Source organism: Megalobrama amblycephala, unplaced genomic scaffold (assembly GCF_018812025.1).
Source record: "Megalobrama amblycephala isolate DHTTF-2021 unplaced genomic scaffold, ASM1881202v1 scaffold201, whole genome shotgun sequence".
Lineage (NCBI taxonomy): Eukaryota > Metazoa > Chordata > Actinopteri > Cypriniformes > Xenocyprididae > Megalobrama > Megalobrama amblycephala.
The window spans coordinates 670,254-689,075 of NW_025953337.1; the positions used below are offsets into that span (position 1 = coordinate 670,254).

Consider the following 18,822-nt stretch of genomic DNA (forward strand, 5'->3'; position numbering starts at 1 on the left):
AGTCCATATGTGTACTCTCCACGTAAATTCCTCCCCCGTGGGTAGGTAGTGGCCTCCGCAGCGTCCCCTACGGGTTCGCTTCCCCAGTGTAGTCTAGTTTACTTAGTGGGTAGTTGTGGAACAGCAGTAGACTCTCTCGGCGTAAGCTCGCCCCCTTCACCATCCCAGCTAATGCCATGGGCTGCCGAGCTTGCGCTGGGCACTGGAAGGGGTTTCGTAACTGTGGTGTTTTAGTTGGTATCCCAATTCGTCGGTCACTACTGACGTACGTCGAACGTGACCGACTGGAAGGGAACGTCTCGGTTACGTATGTAACCCTCGTTCCCTGAAGGAGGGAATGGAGATGTACGTCCCGTCGCCACAGTTTCTGTACCCTCGCTGCTGCGCGGACACCAGTTGTCTCCTCAGCGAAAAACAGAGTGCGATTGCATCTGCTTCCTATTTATATACACCTGTCGGGGGCGGTGCGCATTATGCAAATATCGCACGCCAATTCCATTGGCTTGTTTTAGTTCACTCGAAGCTGATAGGGCTCTCTAGCGATATCCCAATTCATCGGTCACTACTGACGTACGTCTCCGTTCCCTCCTTCAGGGAACGAGGGTTACATACGTAACCGAGACGTTTTGTGTTTTATATTGTGTAGATCTCCAGCTTAAAGGCTAAAGCCAGGGACACACTTAACAACTAGCTAAAACGTTTTAAGACTTTGCTCAACACACAAAGACTGAAGCAGATTTTGGCATCATGAGAGGTGGGGTATCAGCAAAGGGTGGATTGCTTCAGAAATCAAGTCTTGGCAGAGATCAAGCAACTGGTTTCCTTTTTTTTTTAACCAACTCAAACTTCAAACTTTACATAGAAAAGAAAAAACACTATTTCAGCTTCTCTCTGTATCCAGACACACAAGGTGTTTCTTAAAAACAAATTCGCAAAGTTCAGACTCGCGACCTTGGTAGTTAAGACTTGGCTAGTTCGACTCTGGAGAACAAACTCCAGTGGACGGGAGGACGCAAGTCCGGTGATTCTGCAAGTGGAACAGCAGCATACTTGATAACATCACTCAGCTCGCTCTGGCTTCACCGGTTATCTCTGTATGTGTATTTTAGCCAACAATAAAACGAAATTTGTTATAAAACACCACTCTGCTTCTTTTCATTTTATTTAAAAAACAAACAAAAACATATTAATAGCCTCAGGCAACGAGTGATTGATTATCTGCAATGTCTGCATATATTTATAACAAAACGAAATATTAAACAACCCTGCCTCTTTATCTTCACTGTAATGAAATGAAATAGGCTATAACATAAAACACAACCCTGTCTCTTTTTGTTAAATGTCAGTTTTAATGATCAATAATAGCCATTATAAAAGGTATAAGAATATACAATAAGAAATAAAGCAAACAATTCAGTCAAGCATACAAAATCAGCGCTTTAGTAGGATACAAATGTTAAATAGCCATATATAATGTTATGAAACGTCACGTTGCACTCAGCCAAAATGGAGCCAGCGGCAAATGTCAGAAGGATTAGCTGAGGTAAGGCTGCTCTCGGCAGGGTACATGAGCGCTGAGCGTCCGGTGATCGCCTTGATCTCACAACTCCGACAATGTCAGATGAAATTTTCAGAAAGGCGCTATCTTTATCAATAAACCACAAATTTGAGCTTTAAACCAGCACATTATCGCCTGAAAACTCTTAAAACTACATATCATGACATAACTGTAATATGTTTAAATTATGCAGGTTTTCTCCTTTACTATTGACGCTTGCTGGTTAGTGCGAGATGCATTCTGGGATACCTGGCTGTCTCAAGTCTGCACAAGTCACCTCTCGATGCATCCTCGATAAAAGGGGCGGATCAAGAACACATCCGGGGATTTGAACTGTACTTGGCTAGATGCGAACTTTGAATTGGAACAGTACTTGGACAAGTACGGATATTGAGAAATGGCTCCTGTCTCTGTGTTCTCAGCTCATTAACAGCTTTTCTTCTTCATTTGCAACAGCTATGCTTCAACTGCCAAGGAACCTGGTAACTGTAGTCCTGGACCGGGTGGCCATCTTGGTTTGTAGTCCCCATGCTGCAACCATCTTGATGGCACATACCTTCCCTCTATGACACTCCCTCTAATGATGCCACAATGTTTTCTCATGCTTTGCTAACTTTCTGCTCATATACAGAACAGGATGTTCCTCCCCCTCTTGCGTTTGTAATAACACTGCCCCAAGACCCACCTCTGATGCATCCGTGTGCAATATAAAAGACTTTTTAAAATCGGATGCCACCGGGACAGGATGCTCTCTTTAGTTGTGCAAATGAAGTCAGGGCTCTCTTTAGTTGTGCAAATGATTCCTCCATCTTTTCAGACCATTTAACCATTCTGGAGTGTTGTTTCCTGGTCATTTCTGTAAGGGGAGCAACCAGAGGAGCAAAGTTAGAGACAAAACTTTTGTAGTAATTTGCCAGGCCCAGGAAGACTTAACTTGGGTCTTTGTGAAGGGCCTAGGCCAGTCTTTTATGGCACTGATTTTGGCCTCTTAGGGTTTAACTAGACCTCATCCTATGGTGTATCCCAAGTAGTTTGTTTCATGAAGGCTAGTTTGCACTTTTTAGGTGTTAGCAGTGAGGACCGCCTCCCCTAGTGAATCCAATACCTTCTGAACTTGCATTAAGTGAGTTTCCCACTCCCGGCTATACACCACCACGTCATCTAAATATGCTGCAGCATACCTTTGATGGAATCAAAGGATGTGGTCCATCAGCCTCTGAAAAGTCGCTGGTGCCCCATGCAGGCCAAAAAGGTAGACGAACATAATGGTATAGCCTCTCTGGGGTAGCAAAGGCTGTCTTTTCCTTGGATTCTGGAGAAAGAGGAACTTGCCAATATCCTTTGGTTAAATCAAGGGTGGTAATAAATCTGCCCTTGCCCAGTCAATCAATCAATTTATCTACATGTGACATGGGAAAATAATCAAACTCTGACACTTCATTTAGTTTCCTGAAATCATTACAGAATCTTATTGTTCCATCCGTCTTGGGAACCAGCACAATAGGGCTCGACCAGGCACTCTGAGATTCTTCAATGAGATCCCTCTGAGATCCCCTAGCTTTATAATTTTTCTTACCTCTTCCTTGATAGCTTCTTGCCTGGCTTCAGGGACTCCATATGGACACTGGTGTATGACTTTGCCAGGTGCAGTATGAATTTCATGTTCGATCACATGGGTGTGACCAGGTTCAGAGGAAAAAAAACATTTCTATTCCACTCTACCAACTCCAATGTCTCCTGCAGCTGCTGTGAAGTTAGGTTTGCACTCACTTTGACTTCTTCCTTTGGCCTACTAGCCTTCTCTGTGGTTAGGACACCACCAAAGAATGCATCTCTTGCATGCCACTTTTTCAGAAGGTTTACATGGTAAATCTGTTGTAACTTCCTCTTACCTGGCTGATTTACTCTATAATTTACTTGTCCAGTTCTCTCTGCTACTTCAAATTGCCCTTGCCAGGTGGCGGGGAACTTGCTTTCCACAGTGGGTATGAGCATGAATACCTTATCTCCTATTTGGAATTCCTTCGGCTGTACAGGCCAGTTGTATGTGGCTTGTTGTTCCCTCTAGGATTTTTCCATTTGCTCTCTGATGATGGGAAACACCGCTGCCATCCTCTCTCTCATAGTTTCCACATGTTCAGTTAGGATTCTATGTGGACAGGGCTGTTCTTCCCATGATTCTTTGACAATGTCTAAGAGCCTTGGCTTGTGTGGGTAGAGCAATTCAAAAGGGAAGAATCCCTTAGAGGCCTGGGGTACCTCTCTCATTGAAAACAGAAGGTAGGGTAGAAGCTGGTCCCAATTTCGTCAATATTTCTCAATTACTTTCTGCAGCATATGCTTGAGTGTTCTATTAAAGCACTCTACAAGACCATCTGTTTGGGGATGGTGAACTGAGATTCTGAGCTGTTTGATTCTCAACAGGTGACTCATCTCCTTGACAACCCTTGACATAATGGGGGTCCCCTGATCAGTTAGGATCTCTTTTGGGATCCCTACCCTACTACTGAGGAGGAACAGCTCTTTGGCCACCTGTTTGGCTGTGGCTTTCCGCAGGGGAACAGCTTCAGGATATCAGATAGCATAATCCAGCATCATTAAAATATATTGATATCCCCTAGCACTCTTGGGTAGGGGCCCCACAATATCCATTCCAATTCTTTCAAACAGGGTCTCAATGATTGGCAGGGGAATTAGGGGGTTTCATGCTGTGAGATTTGGTGCTACTTTATAGTTACAGGGAAGTAACTATAGAGAAGTAACTATATGAGAAGTTTGTGTCTCCCATTAGTGCAGCAAAGAGGTTAGTCTGCAGGCTCCCTGAAGAATCTGCTGTTGGCATGGGTTCATTTGTAACATGTTCTAGGCCTGTATAATGCTTTTTGTTCATAGGGACCACTGTTTCCCTTCCTCGGGCTAAACCACTGTGTCAGCTGACCTTTGGGAGTCTTCCTTGTGTCCAGTAATTTAACATATTTACATTAGCTTGATGTACAGTGCTCAGTGTAAATGAGTACACCCCCTCTGAAAAGTAACATTTTAAACAATATCTTAAGGAACACAAAAGCAATTTCCAAAATGTTGACAAGACTAAGTTTAATATAACATCTGTTTAACTTATAACATGAAAGTAAGGTTAATAATATAACTTATATTACACATTTTTCAGTTAAACTCAAATTAGGGTGATGCAAAAATGAGCATACCCCACAACAAAAACTACTACATCTAGTACTTTGTATGGCCTCCATGATTTTTAATGACAGCACCAAGTCTTCTAGACATGGAATGAGCAAGTTGGCGACATTTTGCAACATCAATGTTTTTCCATTCTTTAAGAATGACCTCTTTTAGTGACTGGATGGAGAGTGATACTCAACTTGTCTCTTCAGAAGTCCCCATAGGTGTTAGATTGGATTCAGATCAGGAGCCAATGAATCACTTTCAACCTATTCTTCTTCAGAAATCCAACAGTGGCCTTAGATGTGTGTTTAGGATCATTGTCATATTGGAAAAGTGCACAGAGTCATGGTACCATCTTCTCTTTCAGTATAGAGCAGTACATTTGTGAATTCATGATGCCATCAATGAAATGCAGTTCCCTGACACCAGTAGCACTCATGCAGCCCCACATAAGGACACTGCCACCACCATGTTTCACTTTAGGCACCATGCATTTTTCTTTGTATTCCTCACCTTTGTGACGCCATACAGTTTTGAAGCCATCAGTTCCAAAAACATTTATCTATTTAGCATAGGACCTGGCAAATTCTTGCCTGGGCTTTAGGAGAGGCTTCTTTCGTGGATGCAGTCCACTCCATATTGTGTCACAGGAAATAATCACCCCAGTTTGGCCTTCACCTTTCTCATGTAAAGAAATTATTTTCTTACTCAGGTCTTGTGACATTTCTCTTCCATGTGGTGCCATTGCTGACAGCATGAAATGGGAAGGGGTTTTAACACCCTTTTATAGTCAACTGTCTGCTGGACACCTGTGTAATGAATAATTAGACTCACCTGTGGTTGAATTCTTGTTAAATTAGACATTTGTAGTCTAAAATTTAGCTTTGCTCCAGAGACTTTCAGTGGGGTGTACTCATTTTTGCATCACCCTAATTTGAGTAAAACCTGAAAATTTTGTTCTCTAAGTTATATTATTAACCTTACTTTCATGTTAAGTTAAACAGATGTTATATTAAACTTAGTCTAGTCAACATTTTGACAATTGTTTTTGTTTTCATTGAGGTATTGTTTAAAATGTTACTTTTCAAAGAGGGTGTACTCATTTACACTGAGCACTGTATTTCAACTGCCTCTATTAAACCCCTTGCTATTATTGGATTGCTCTGGCTAACTTTTTTTGCTTCATATGGAAGGGCTCTTAGGTATTTTTCTACCACTACTTTCTTGACAACTGATCCTGCTGTATTCTTTTCAGTTTCTAGCCATTTCTTCGTCAGGCGCATCAGTTCATGAAACTGTGCACGGGGAGGTTGGTCTTTGTGAAATCCCCATTCATGTACTTGCTGGGCCATCCCAAACGTTGTGAGACCACTTCTGCTAAGGATCTCTTTTTTAAGCTATCATAATCATTTGCAGTTGTAGGATCTAAATCTAAAAAGGCTTTTTGTGATTCATCCTAGCCCACTGTTCTTTTGGCCACTTTTCTCTATGCACTGTTGTCTCAAAAGCATACAAGTATGCCTCCAAGTCATCGGTGACCCCCATTTTTGGAATGAAGTCACTAGCTCTGATTTTATTGAGACCACTTCTGCTAAGGATCTCTTTTTTAAGCTATCATAATCATTTGCAGTTGTAGGATCTAAATCTAAAAAGGCTTTTTGTGATTCATCCTAGCCCACTGTTCTTTTGGCCACTTTTCTCTATGCGCTGTAGTCTCAAAAGCATACAAGTATGCCTCCAAGTCATCGGTGACCCCCATTTTTGGAATGAAGTCACTAGCTCTGATTTTATTGCTATCTTGGCTCATTCTTATTTGAAGTTCCTTTGCTTTCAACTCATTTTCATGTCTTTATTCTCCTACTAATGCAGCATTAGTTTGTTGTTAGATTTTATTAGTCTCTAGAATTGCTTTCAATAACTAAATTGTAACGTTGTGGTCTTTTGTACTTAACTTAGTAAACTTCACCGTCAGGTCTTCCCAATCTCCATTAGACATCAGCACTCACACCATTGAAACTGCACTCTCCACCATATGTGGCATCGTGAGAGGTAGGGTATCACCACAGAGTGAATTGCTTCAGAAATCAAGTCCAGGCAAAGAGCAACTGGTTTCCTTTTTTAATCAACTCAAATTTCAAACTTTACACAGAAAAGAAAAAACACTATTCCAGCTTCTCTCTGTATCCAGACACACAATAGCTGTGTCCCAATTCAGGGCTGTGCACTTTGAAGTGCATGAAAGGGGTGGGGGCCATGGGGCTTTGGAGTGGAGGAATGTCTGAGGTGCAGGGTTGCCAGGTCTGCACAACAAAACCATACCAAAAGTAGCGTTATCACGGCACAAGTGTAAAAGTAGCCCAATTCCAGACGTGGCAACAATGAGCCGAGTGTCGTTACATGGCTAGCAGCTGTGTGACACAGTTGACGTTTGCGTGTGCATTTTAAAGTTTTATGACTTAAAGTTTTATGCTTCACTGCTGGTGACGATGAGACATTGGACCATATAAACAGGTAAAATATTTATGGTTAAACTGTGTAATGTTAGTTTTATAAATGTTAGTTTTATAAATATGAATGATATATTTTCACAGTTAACATTTCATTTAACATAAAAAAACAAACAAGGTTAACTAATTGCTAGTTGCTAACGATATAAAACTAACATTAAACAGTTTAACCATCCATATTTTACCTGTTTATATAGTCCAGTGTCCTGTGTCACCGCAGTGAAGCATGTCAAAACCCAATAGAAAGTCATAAAACTTTAAAATGCACACACAAACGTCAACTGTCAGCTGTCTGTCACACAACCGTTAACCATGCAATGACACTCGGCTCATTGTTGCCACGTCTGGAATTGGGCTACTTTTACACTTGCCATGATAACCCTACTTTTGGTATGGTTTTGTTTCGCAGACCTGTCAACCCTGCACCTCAGTTAGACCTTCCTCCACTCCAAAGTCCCACCCCTTTCATGCACTTCAAATTGTGCAGACCCTGAATTGGGACACAGCTACAGTCTCTTTGTTCTCAGCTCATTAACAGCTTTTCTCCTTCACTTGCAACAGCTGTGCTTCCACCGTGAAGGAACCTGGTAATTGTAGTCCCGGACCGGGTGGCCATCTTGATTTGTAGTCCCCATGCTGCAACCATCTAGCCCTGCGTTCCATTCGGAAGGGCTCATCCCTATGCCCTAATCCCTTCAGAGGGTTTACCCTCCGGAGTGAGAGCTTTGAAGGGATGAAGGGTGTAGGGGTCAACAAAACTCTTCTTTTGGAACGCACTTCTGCGTCATCATAACGAGACAATCAAAGAGGAGTAGATTGTGCAAGCTGCGCCCTTTGTTTAATGTTAGTTTATTTATTTATTTATTTATTTTAGGTTTATCGCACCATGTAGCCTATATTGTATGTATTTTAAACATTTGAATGGACTGAAAAAGGGAGCTGTAAAGTATTTTTGTTGAAGTACAATGTCGTTTTGACCATAATAATGTACCAAATCTAAGTCTAAATATTACAGTAGTATAGAAAAATATATTTATAGTCAAAATCTAACTCCGAGCCTCCTGTACCCATTCTGTGACATCAAAAAACTTCCCTGTGCAAAGGATCATGGGGGCCCGAAGTGTCCATCAGTTGTACCCTTCGAAATCCTTCATTCCGAAGGGCCCTTTGAAGTGGCCAGTTTTAAGCACTTCGGTTTGGAACGACGCTTCAACATGGCGGCCATGATTATTTTCACTCCGAAGTGCCCTTCGGAGGGCGATATATCCCGTTTGGAACTCACCGCCGATGGCACATATCTTCCCTCTATGACACACCCTCTCACGATGCCACACAGATTTAAATACTTACACATGGCATTTAAAGACTGACTGTAAACACTGACTGAACGCAACTGGCTCTGACTCGGCATATTTGGGCATGATCAGTCATAAGTATCAAATTACATTCATAATCGGCCTTACAATTGTTATTTGTCCCAGCTTTAACTCACATTATCACTATCGCTTACTGAAATACAATGCAAAACCAATCCAAATCAGCTGTGGCCACAATTACGTAAAATTGTGTCCATTAATGCAGATTGTCTGTCCTTCTTACTACTCTGAGTGATGATAAAGGATGGAGCAAGATTTGTTTTTACAAACTTTGATGTTACATCAGTCATTCATGTTAGTGCTCAGATAACATTAGCACTATAATTGATAGTTAATGATACAGTTCCCACATGTGCACCACAATAAATTAGAAATATACAGGGATGGGCAGTATTTATGATACATGTATTTCAAATATGTATTTCAAATACAAAATAGTATTTTGCAATTTGTATTTGATAGGGTTGATGAAAATGGCTTTGTATTTTGTATCAAAATACTTTAGTGTTTTGTATTTTTGTATTTTTAAAATACTGTAAAATACTTTGTAAGAAGTCTACATGATGACATCATTAAATTGCGGCCTCTGGTTGGTGCCTACTCAATAGTTTGCAGAGACTTGTTGCGATCAGAACAGAAAATTGATCCAAATGGAAGAAAGTGGTCAAGAAACGTGCAAGGCTGTCAGCTTTCCATTAATTTTTAGCATGAATTGCTGTAATTTTTAACAATTCATGTAAAGTTTTGGTGTTCGTTTTGGTAGCCTAGGCTAAATAGTATACCAATTTACATAATGTTCTTGAAAACATTACCGAGGAGCAATCACCTATATTTATGATTAACAATCAAATGATTAATTGGTTAAAAACTAGTTATGAATACAGGTGCCATCAGTTGTCTTCTTATAAATGAGTTGTTGTCATTGAGTCAGTGTTGCTGATGCAAAGTAGGCCCTTTGTTACCAAACATCAAGTAACTAAATTAGGATACAATTATGAGTCATTTGCAAACATTTAAAATGGAATCACGGGATGTGTTGTCTTCACGTCTACAGCCGGTGGAAAAGAATCGGGACAGGAAATTATGTTCATGGAGAGATTATTAACATTACTGTAGTATGAAGCAGAGCAGGACCGAATGCTGTGAGAGCAGTAACGAGCCCACTGGAGCAATTACTGATGAGAGACGAGTGCGACACAGCTTCACAGCAGCGGATCTTTTATTATGCCACAGTCGCCGCTTCCGCTTCTTTCGGTCATGTGCATGTAGGGTAAAGCAGCGCCGCTTATCATATTAGATTCAATTGTGTGTTTAAAGTTGGTATAGTGCTACTCTGTGTGTTCGCTCGGCAGCTACTATGAGACACTTATTGTACACTGCAGTAAGCTAGATCAATATTAGTCATGGTAAAACATGGTACTAGCGATGAATCAAGAAAATGAGATTCAAACAAAAAGACTTGGGGCCAGATTTACTAACAGCTTGTGCCAGCACAAACCCTCTTTTGGCATTTAGGAGTTTCCCTTTCAGATGCAAAATTTATGGGAGGAGAGTATTTAAATGAATCACACAATGCGATTTACTAATGTTCGTCAATTTACTGATATTTACACCATTATTTAACGCCGTAAAAAAGCATGTCTGAACCCATTTTGTGACATGGCTGCAATTGTTGCTGTTAGGAGGAGACACTGCAGTGAACAGAGAGCGCGTGGTAGAAGGATTATTAATTTCTTTGAAATGACAGAGTAAGACCTTATCCAAACATATTGTTTGCCTATATCTATATCTATAGGCCAACATAGCTTGGCAAACTATATTATACAGTATAGGTGTATGTGTTTGTTAGATTACATATTAAGTTGCGCCTGTGTCGACCCACACCTGATGAGAACATCAGCATCAGCATCAGGATTCAGCTCTGTTTATTTGCGACCCAACTCTAATTTGCACTGCTCTTGGCAGGGGCGCCGTTGGCACGGGGGACAGGGGGGTCAGGACCCCCGCAGTTTTGAAAAGATAGAAGTCGACCCCTGCACTTTTGATAAGGGCTGCTTCAATTAGTCACACTATATCATCTTTTAGCTTAGGATATTTTCTTTCAAATGAGACCATTTTCATGTTTCTGTAAGCGATCCGTTCGTAAATAATCAGCTGTTTTGTCGCGGATGTGAACAGGAAATGCGCTCTCGAACGGAGAAACACACGATCTCCAAACCATCAATCAAAGCGTGCTAACGTTTTAGGATAGGTCGATGGTATATAAATCATGCCCGAATGTTAGCGTCTGTCAATCAAGCCAAACCGTCCATTCAGAAACCGAGAAATTTGACACTTTAAGGTAAGGAGGCTGATCTCTCAGGTTGACGCGCGAGCTGGCTTGACTGAAGTTTTCGTGAGGATTTATAGTTTATGGACTGTTTTGATTTCGGTAATTGCGTCTTGAAAGGCAAAAGCATTGATGGCATCTATAAAAGAGATATCTGAAATAGAAACGAAAGTGATATTGCCTCATCCAGTGGAGGACGCACGGGGGGAGATCTGTGCGTTTAACTGGTATGTGTATACTGTAATATTTAATTTACAATGCTTATCAGTGGCGTGCACTTTGATCGTGAAAGTGCCTTTTGCGGTCGCATCGCGGTGCACCCGTGTTCCCGATGTGAACGTGAGCTCCAGTCCATTAAAATTTAGAGCGCCCGTTGTCATAACAATCCCCCCCCCCCCCGGAAAGCAGTTTGGTCCCCCTCACTTTGAAAATCTCTCCTGCGCTAATCTTGGTATATTGCGTTAGTCATTATGTAAATGATCTGACAGTGTCTGTGATCTTTAATTTGCATGTCAGCAGATCATGTGCAAACTTGCCACTCCCATCAACACATTTGTGGAATTGCACTCTCACGCTAATTTGCCCCGTTTAGGAAATCTGGCCCCTAATGTGTTAAGCGATATAACATGATGAGTTTTCTGTCGATGATTTTATCCAAACAGTTGCTTCCCTGTCTAATAAAACTCATAATATACAGTACTAAAGTGTCTTTGATGTATCCATGGTTTTTCGACAAAATAAAACAGGACATCGAGGGTAATGATATCATTGATAGGCGATACACCGATACACTGTCCTGTTTAAAATTGCTTATTTCTCTGGATTTAGAATTTCTTGGAAACATTTGGGATAATGTAAGTACACAAGTCAACAAAAAATATAACATTGTTTTAGTGGTTTCTGAATATTTTAATCTAAAAATCCTACATATTTGTGCCTTTAACTGATTGCATGTGTCAGATTTATTGCATGACTCGGGCAAAGAAAAGCTGTTGCTATCAAACATTATGTACTTAAATCAACTGAGTCAGTGTTAGGTGAAGGGATAGATCAAATAGGCCAACTGATGGAATGTTTGCGAAGAAATTTCATGCTTCCTTGTAAAAGTATTTTGTATTATTTTCAAAATACAAAAATACAGTAGTTTATTTTGATACATGGTGTGGCTGCTGTATTGTGTAGTTTATTTTGATACATTTAAAATTAAGGTATTTGGTATTTTATTTTAAAATACATTTTGATGTATTTTTGCCCATCTCTGGAATTATACACATCGGTTTGTTGATGGAAATACACTTGTTAATGCTGATGTAGAAGAATTACAATTCCAACATCTCATGATGATAGTGTTTCAGTTGTTGCGATGGAGGCTCAGGTTGAATAATTAGTTCTTCAAATGTTTCATCATCGGACTCGCGCTCGGAACGATATGGTAAAATCGATGCCATCGTTACTGTGTTTACAGTGTGTACAATGGCTGATCTCCGGAATCCTCCGGAAACCTCTGGAGCTGAATCAGTTATGGTAATGGGGCGTTTGTTTCCGCATGCAGTGTAGCGTTACACCAATCACAACAGACTGGGCCATCTGGCCAATCAGAGAGCAGAGCAGGCTCACGGAAAGGAGGGATTTAGAGAGGCTGAAGCATCAGACAAGTCATTTGAGAATCATTGAAATATGTGGTGATGTGCAATGTATATTATGAGAAAATGAAAGCATTTTTGACCTTTGATGCATGTAAACCTTTTATAGAATGCCTCCAAAACAAAATGAAGAACCTTTAAAATAGCATAATAGGGGCACTTTAATACATTAATACTCCGGGTTACAGCAGGTTAGGCAAGGCAGAGGAGAGGTGGATCTAAGTGCAGTTTAAACACTTTTTATTAACAAAGAAAACAAAGAAGGCAATCCAACACAGAGCGATAATGTAACAGCTTTGTCAAACACAAAGATAATGCTAAAAAAAAGGACTGATAAAACTGAGGGCTTAAATATAAAAGAAATTGAGGGACTAAACAAGTCAGGTGAAAACGTCTCAGGTTACGCATGTAACCATGGTTCCCTGAGACTCTGCGCTAGACTGCGCTATGGGAACCGTCACTCGTGACAGGTGTTCGAAATGCCAAGAATCACAAAACTCCAATCCTATTGGCTGGCGACAGCCTATGACGTCGAACGGCGCGAATCGTGATGTATGAAGGGAGCGCCTGAGGAAGCAGTCAACACCTTCTCGTCTTTGAGGGACTGTTCAGCAGGCATCCCGAAGCATGGCAGGGAAGCGCAGAGTCTTATTCCCTGTTCTCAGGGAACCATGGTTACATGCGTAACCTGAGACGTTCCCTTTCGAAAGGGAACTTCAGCTCTGCGCTAGAATGCGCTATGGGAACGATATACCAACGCTGCCATGCTAGAGGAGAGTGCATGCCCAAAATGTCTGAACAAACGTCCAACAGTTCCAGGGAAAAACTGTGAGCAATTTCTCCAAGGCTGTCATTGACAGCATTCCCTATGGCCAACAGCCCAAGCTGAGCCTAAAAGAGGCCTTCCATGAAAGGCCTACCGAGGCTGCTCAAGGCATCTGGGACCAACAAACCATAGAAAGTGGTCCCTTAAAGGGAATGTGGCCAGGAGCCTAGAAGGAATCCCAGCCAGTCACTAGAGGGGACAAAATCACCCCCGACGCCACCAAGGAGGCCTTACTAATCTAGTGAAAGCCAAACACAGCCTGGCCAACCTTGTCTGATACACAGAATCTCCAAGCGCAAACTCCAAAAGAGGAGAGCACGTAAGAGCGACTGCAAGAGCAGGCAGTGAGCAACTCAAACCCACACACAGAGATGGGCATCCTGGAGAGTGGAACTCAGCTGAACGCTATAAACCCTCGTACTGAGGGGAGTAAGACCACTCATCTTAGGATCTACTCAGCTTCTGATAAAGCGCTGAGGAGGCTGTGCGCTAGAGAGCCCTGGTGCAGGGGAGCACAAACCAGCCTGGGGCCAGTCTGAACGGGAGACTTCATAGAAGTCTACAACCAAAGACCAGCTTAGGGAGCTAAGCACAATTACACAGTCAACCCAAAGGGAAGTATGAAACTCAACCTAACAGACAGACCGTACTGTAGGCACATAACCATGGAGGCCGACCAAAAAGGGGCCTACAACATAGCTAAGAGTTCTTACAATGAACTAACATCACAATGTGAACCCAACACACAAGGTGGTATTCAGGATGGCCCATAAGGCCAAAGAACTGAAAACATAGCATGTTGAGCGCATGACCATGGCCAGCAGCCATATCACCCTGTAGCCCAAGACTGGTTGCCCACTGAAGCTAAGCAGGGCTGAGCCTGGTTAGTACCTGGATGGGAGACCTCCTGGGAAAACTAGGTTGCTGCTGGAAGAGGTGTTAGAGAGGCCAGCAGGGGGTGCTCACCCTGTGGTCTGTGTGGGTCCTAACACCCCAGTATAGTGATGGGGACACTATACTGACAAAAAGCACCGTCCTTCGGATGAGACGTTAAACCGAGGTCCTGACTCTCTGTGGTCATTAAAAATCCCAGGATGTCCTTCGAAAAGAGTAGGGGTGTAACCCCGACATCCTGGCCAAACTTGCCCATTGGCCTCTGTCCATCATGGCCTCCTAATCATCCCTATACACTGATTGGCTTCATCACTCTGTCTCCTCTCTACCAATAAGCTGGTGTGTGGTGGGCGTACTGGCGCAATATGGCTGCCGTCGCATCATCCAGGTGGATGCTGCACATTGGTGGTGGTTGAGGAGACTTCCCCCTTCAATATGTAAAGCGCTTTGAGTGCCCAGAAAAGCGCTATATAAATGTAAGGATTATTATTATTATTATTATTATGACCAACCAAGTAATTAGGTAGCTGTGAGTGCCCACAAAACAGCCCATCCAACACAATCCAACGAGCAGTGTACTTGGTAAAAGCACCCTTTTACTCTTTAAGCAAGAGGAGTACAACATACGCCATCACGCGCTAAAGAAGGCCCCATGGGCCTATAACCTCAGCAGACACGTGGCATCAGCTCGTGGCAGTGTTATCGAGGTTCAGGCTAGACAGACTGACTACAAAGGGAGGTCATTAGCCAGCCCGAGCCCCGGCCAGCCAGCGACATAAGACCCTTTACTATAAAGTAAATAAAAACTGAAATGGAAAAAGCCAGCATGCTTACAAAGGAGGCCCTTAAAGCCTACCCGTCGCACACGGCGTCAGCTAGCGACCACTAAAGTTCTAGGAGCAAAATAGAACCGAGTAACAGACAGGGTAGCTATTTAGCTCGACTAGAGCTAAAGGAAACCAAGCTCAAGGCAGCAAATGCATAAAACCAGACCAAAGTTGGTTTTAGTACAAGAGCTCACCTCGAGAGGCAAGCCACTTCAGAGATGTACTCAGTAAAAGCACCTTTTACTCTCTAAGTGAGTACAAAGCCAAACTCCAGCGTGACACATAGGAGGCCTGCGAAGGCCTACAACCCGTATACACGCGGCGTCAGCTAGTGGCATCATGACCCATCCATGGTGACGAGTCACATAGAAACCCACACAAAGCTGTGCCAACATGTAGACAGAAAGGAGGCCCTGATGGGGGCCTACAACTTCTATGAACACATGGCATCAATCAGTGATAGCTTCATGACTAGGGCCACCCCGCAGGCCAGGTACTTGAGAAACCCTCAGGTATGAGAAGTACACACTACGCCGCAGAACTCAACGAAAGAGGGCCTATTCATACAGAGGTGGGCGGGGCCGAAGGCGGCAAGAGTCAAAACATGACTTAACCATGGAATGAGTCTAGACACAACCAGCCCAGCTGGGCCAACACAGAGGGTACAAAAGGAGGCCTGGCCTACTACTTTTACCACCATGTGGCGCCAGCCAGCGGACATAATGCTATCACGGTCTAAGGAAGGCCGAACAGGCCTATCACCCCAGACAACGTGAGTAAAAGCCTGAGGCAGTGCTAAAAAATACATGAGCAAACTCATGATCATAACCAACAGTGCCCAAAAACAAGCTGTGATAAGAGAGAGGCTACAATAAAGAGCCAACAATCTAACAGCAAATGCAAGACAGCTGCTGTGGTCATGATCGACTGGGAGCTAACAGAGATCATGAGATCAGAGATCATAGCAGCACTGCATAACTCATCTTCTCGAAGATAAGGGCCTACCACCTGGGAAAAACAGCACCAGGAAGGCTAATAACAGTCTATAACCTTAGCTGTTAACCTCAGCCATAGCACCTACATTTTCACATCGAATGGGAAATGGGCATACGGCCCACAACTCCCTCAGGAGGAGGCCAGAACTAGGAACTATACAACTTCACAGGGATAGTAATAATAATGGTGATGTAAGGAGAGATTGCTCCTGCCTTTTGAGAGGATTGCTCCTGTCTGGCTTGATTGCTCCTGTCTCCCTCACTGCCTCTGCCTCGCGGCTGGTGTTTGCGTCTCCATATAGCTTTGTTTTCTCTTACTTTTATTGAATCTCTTACTTTTATTCATTGTTGCTTATATTATTATTATTATTGCCTATCACATTAATCTGACGTCGCTAGCCTGTAATCTTTGAATCTAAATCGCTGTTACAACGCGTTTGCATCTCGCTTATTAACTTGTCATCAGTCTCGCGCGCTCCTTTTCAACGCATTCATCAAACAGCTGTGGTAACTTGGATCAGTCTACAAACACGGTGAGTCATGTCATCCTTTCCCACTGTCATCTCGTGTTCAGTTTGTCACATGTTCAGTGTAGCTCTCTCTGTCAGCGACGAGGGATTTACATGTCATAAATGTAGGGAAATAGTCAGGCTGACAGAGAGAATCTCAGAATTAGAGACACGCATCCAAACTTTAATCGAGGATAGTAAGAATGCAGGGGCTTCAGATACTGCTTTGGATGTGACTAGCTTAGTGAACTCTGTACATTGTTCGGTTTCGGCTGTAGAGCCCGCGCAGCAGGGCACTTGGGTAACGGTGAGGCGGCCTAGCCGCGGAAAACACCACTCTTCCGTTCCAATAAGAACATCAAACAGGTTCTCCCCACTCAGTGACGCACCCACTGAGAATCCTGTTGAAAGTGCCCTAGTCATTGGCGATTCTATTACACGGAACGTGAAAATAGAGACACCAGCCACCATAGTCACATGTTTGCCGGGAGCCAGAGCACCTGACATCAAAGCAAATTTAAAAGTGCTGGCTAATGCTAATCGTAAATACTCTAAAATTATTATTCACGTCGGCACAAATGATGTTCGACTTCGCCAGTCGGAGATCAGTAAAATTAACATTAAAGAGGTGTGTGAACTCGCAAATACAATGTCAGGAGAAGTAATTTGCTCTGGTCCCCTTCCTGTTCGTAGGAGTGATGAGATAGTTAGCAGATTATCATCACTCAATGGCTGGCTGTCTAAGTGGTGTCCGCAGAATAATATAGGTTTCATAGACAATTGGAAAAGTTTTTGGGGCAGACCTGACCTGTTGAAAAGAGATGGTATTCATCCGTCCCGGGATGGTGCTGCTCTTCTGTCTAGTAATATGGCACATAGTCTTAGAGCTGAAACATGACAAACTGGGGCCCAGGACAGGAAGCAGACAGACTGGCTAAACCGACCGTCTGCTAGCTGCCTCACGTTACAGAAGTCAGATAATTCCCAACACATAGAAACTCTTGCACCTAGATATTATCAAATAGAGACTGTGTCTGTACCCCGAATTAATAACTAATAAAAAACTTCCAAACCCATTTAATGGTAAAAATTTAATTGATGTTCAACAAATAAAAAATAGAGATAATAATGATAAACAAATGATAAAGCTTGGGTTGTTAAATATTAGATCACTTTCCTCAAAAGCACTTATTGTAAATGATATTATCGCAGACAATAATCTAGATGTGCTGTGTTTGACAGAAACCTGGCTAAAACCGGACGATTACACTACTTTAAATGAGTCTAGCCCTCAAGGTTATGATTATCGACACAATCCTCGACAGAAAGGAAAAGGGGGAGGTGTTGCCGTAATTTATAGTAATATTTACAGTATCAGCCAGAAGTCTTTCAAATATAATTCCTTCGAAGTGATGGTGCTTTACGTAACATTATGTTGACATTTGTGTTGGGTACTGTATACAGGCCACCAGGGCACAATACAGACTTTATCAAAGAGATTGCCGATTTTCTATCAGAATTAGTACTAGCTGCAGATAAAGTCCTTGTTGTTGGTGATTTTAATATCCATGTAGATAATAAAAAAGACTCATTAGGATTGGTATTTACAGACATTCTAAACTCTATTGGTGTTAGACAACACGTGTCGGGACCCACTCATTGTCGTAATCATACTTTAGATTTAATATTGTCACATGGAATTGATATTGATGCCGTTGAAATTCTGCAGCAGAGTGACGACATCTCAGATCATTATCTAGTCTCATGTATATTACATTTAGTGAAAGCGGCTAAACTGCCTCCCTGCCATAAATATGGTAGAACCATCACTTCTACCACTAAAGATTGCTTTATAAATAATCTTCCTGATCAGTTTCATCACCTTAGCATACCAGACAGCTTAGAAGACCTCGATATTGCAACAGAAACTATTGACACTCTCTTTTCCAGCACATTAGACTCAGTTGCTCCTTTGCGTTTAAAAAAGATTAAGAAAATGAATACAATGCCATGGTACAATGAGCACACTCGGGCCCTAAAAACAGCAGTTAGAAAAATGGAGCGCAGCTGGAAGAAAACAAAACTAGAAGTATTTCGCATTTCGTGGAGAGAGAAAATGACTGAGTACAGAAAGGCCTTAAAAACTGCTAGATCTGTCTATTTTTCAAAACTTTT

General features: G+C 42.3%; 1 protein-coding gene and 1 pseudogene across 6 annotated transcripts in view; both read left to right on the forward strand.

The window, feature by feature from the left end:
* The window catches only part of arhgap23b (Rho GTPase activating protein 23b), a 321,640-nt gene that overhangs the window by 271,352 nt on the left and 31,466 nt on the right, over window positions 1-18,822 (forward strand). The gene's annotated exons all lie outside the window — the stretch shown is intronic.
* On the forward strand, window positions 14,239-14,355 carry LOC125260967 (annotated as a pseudogene).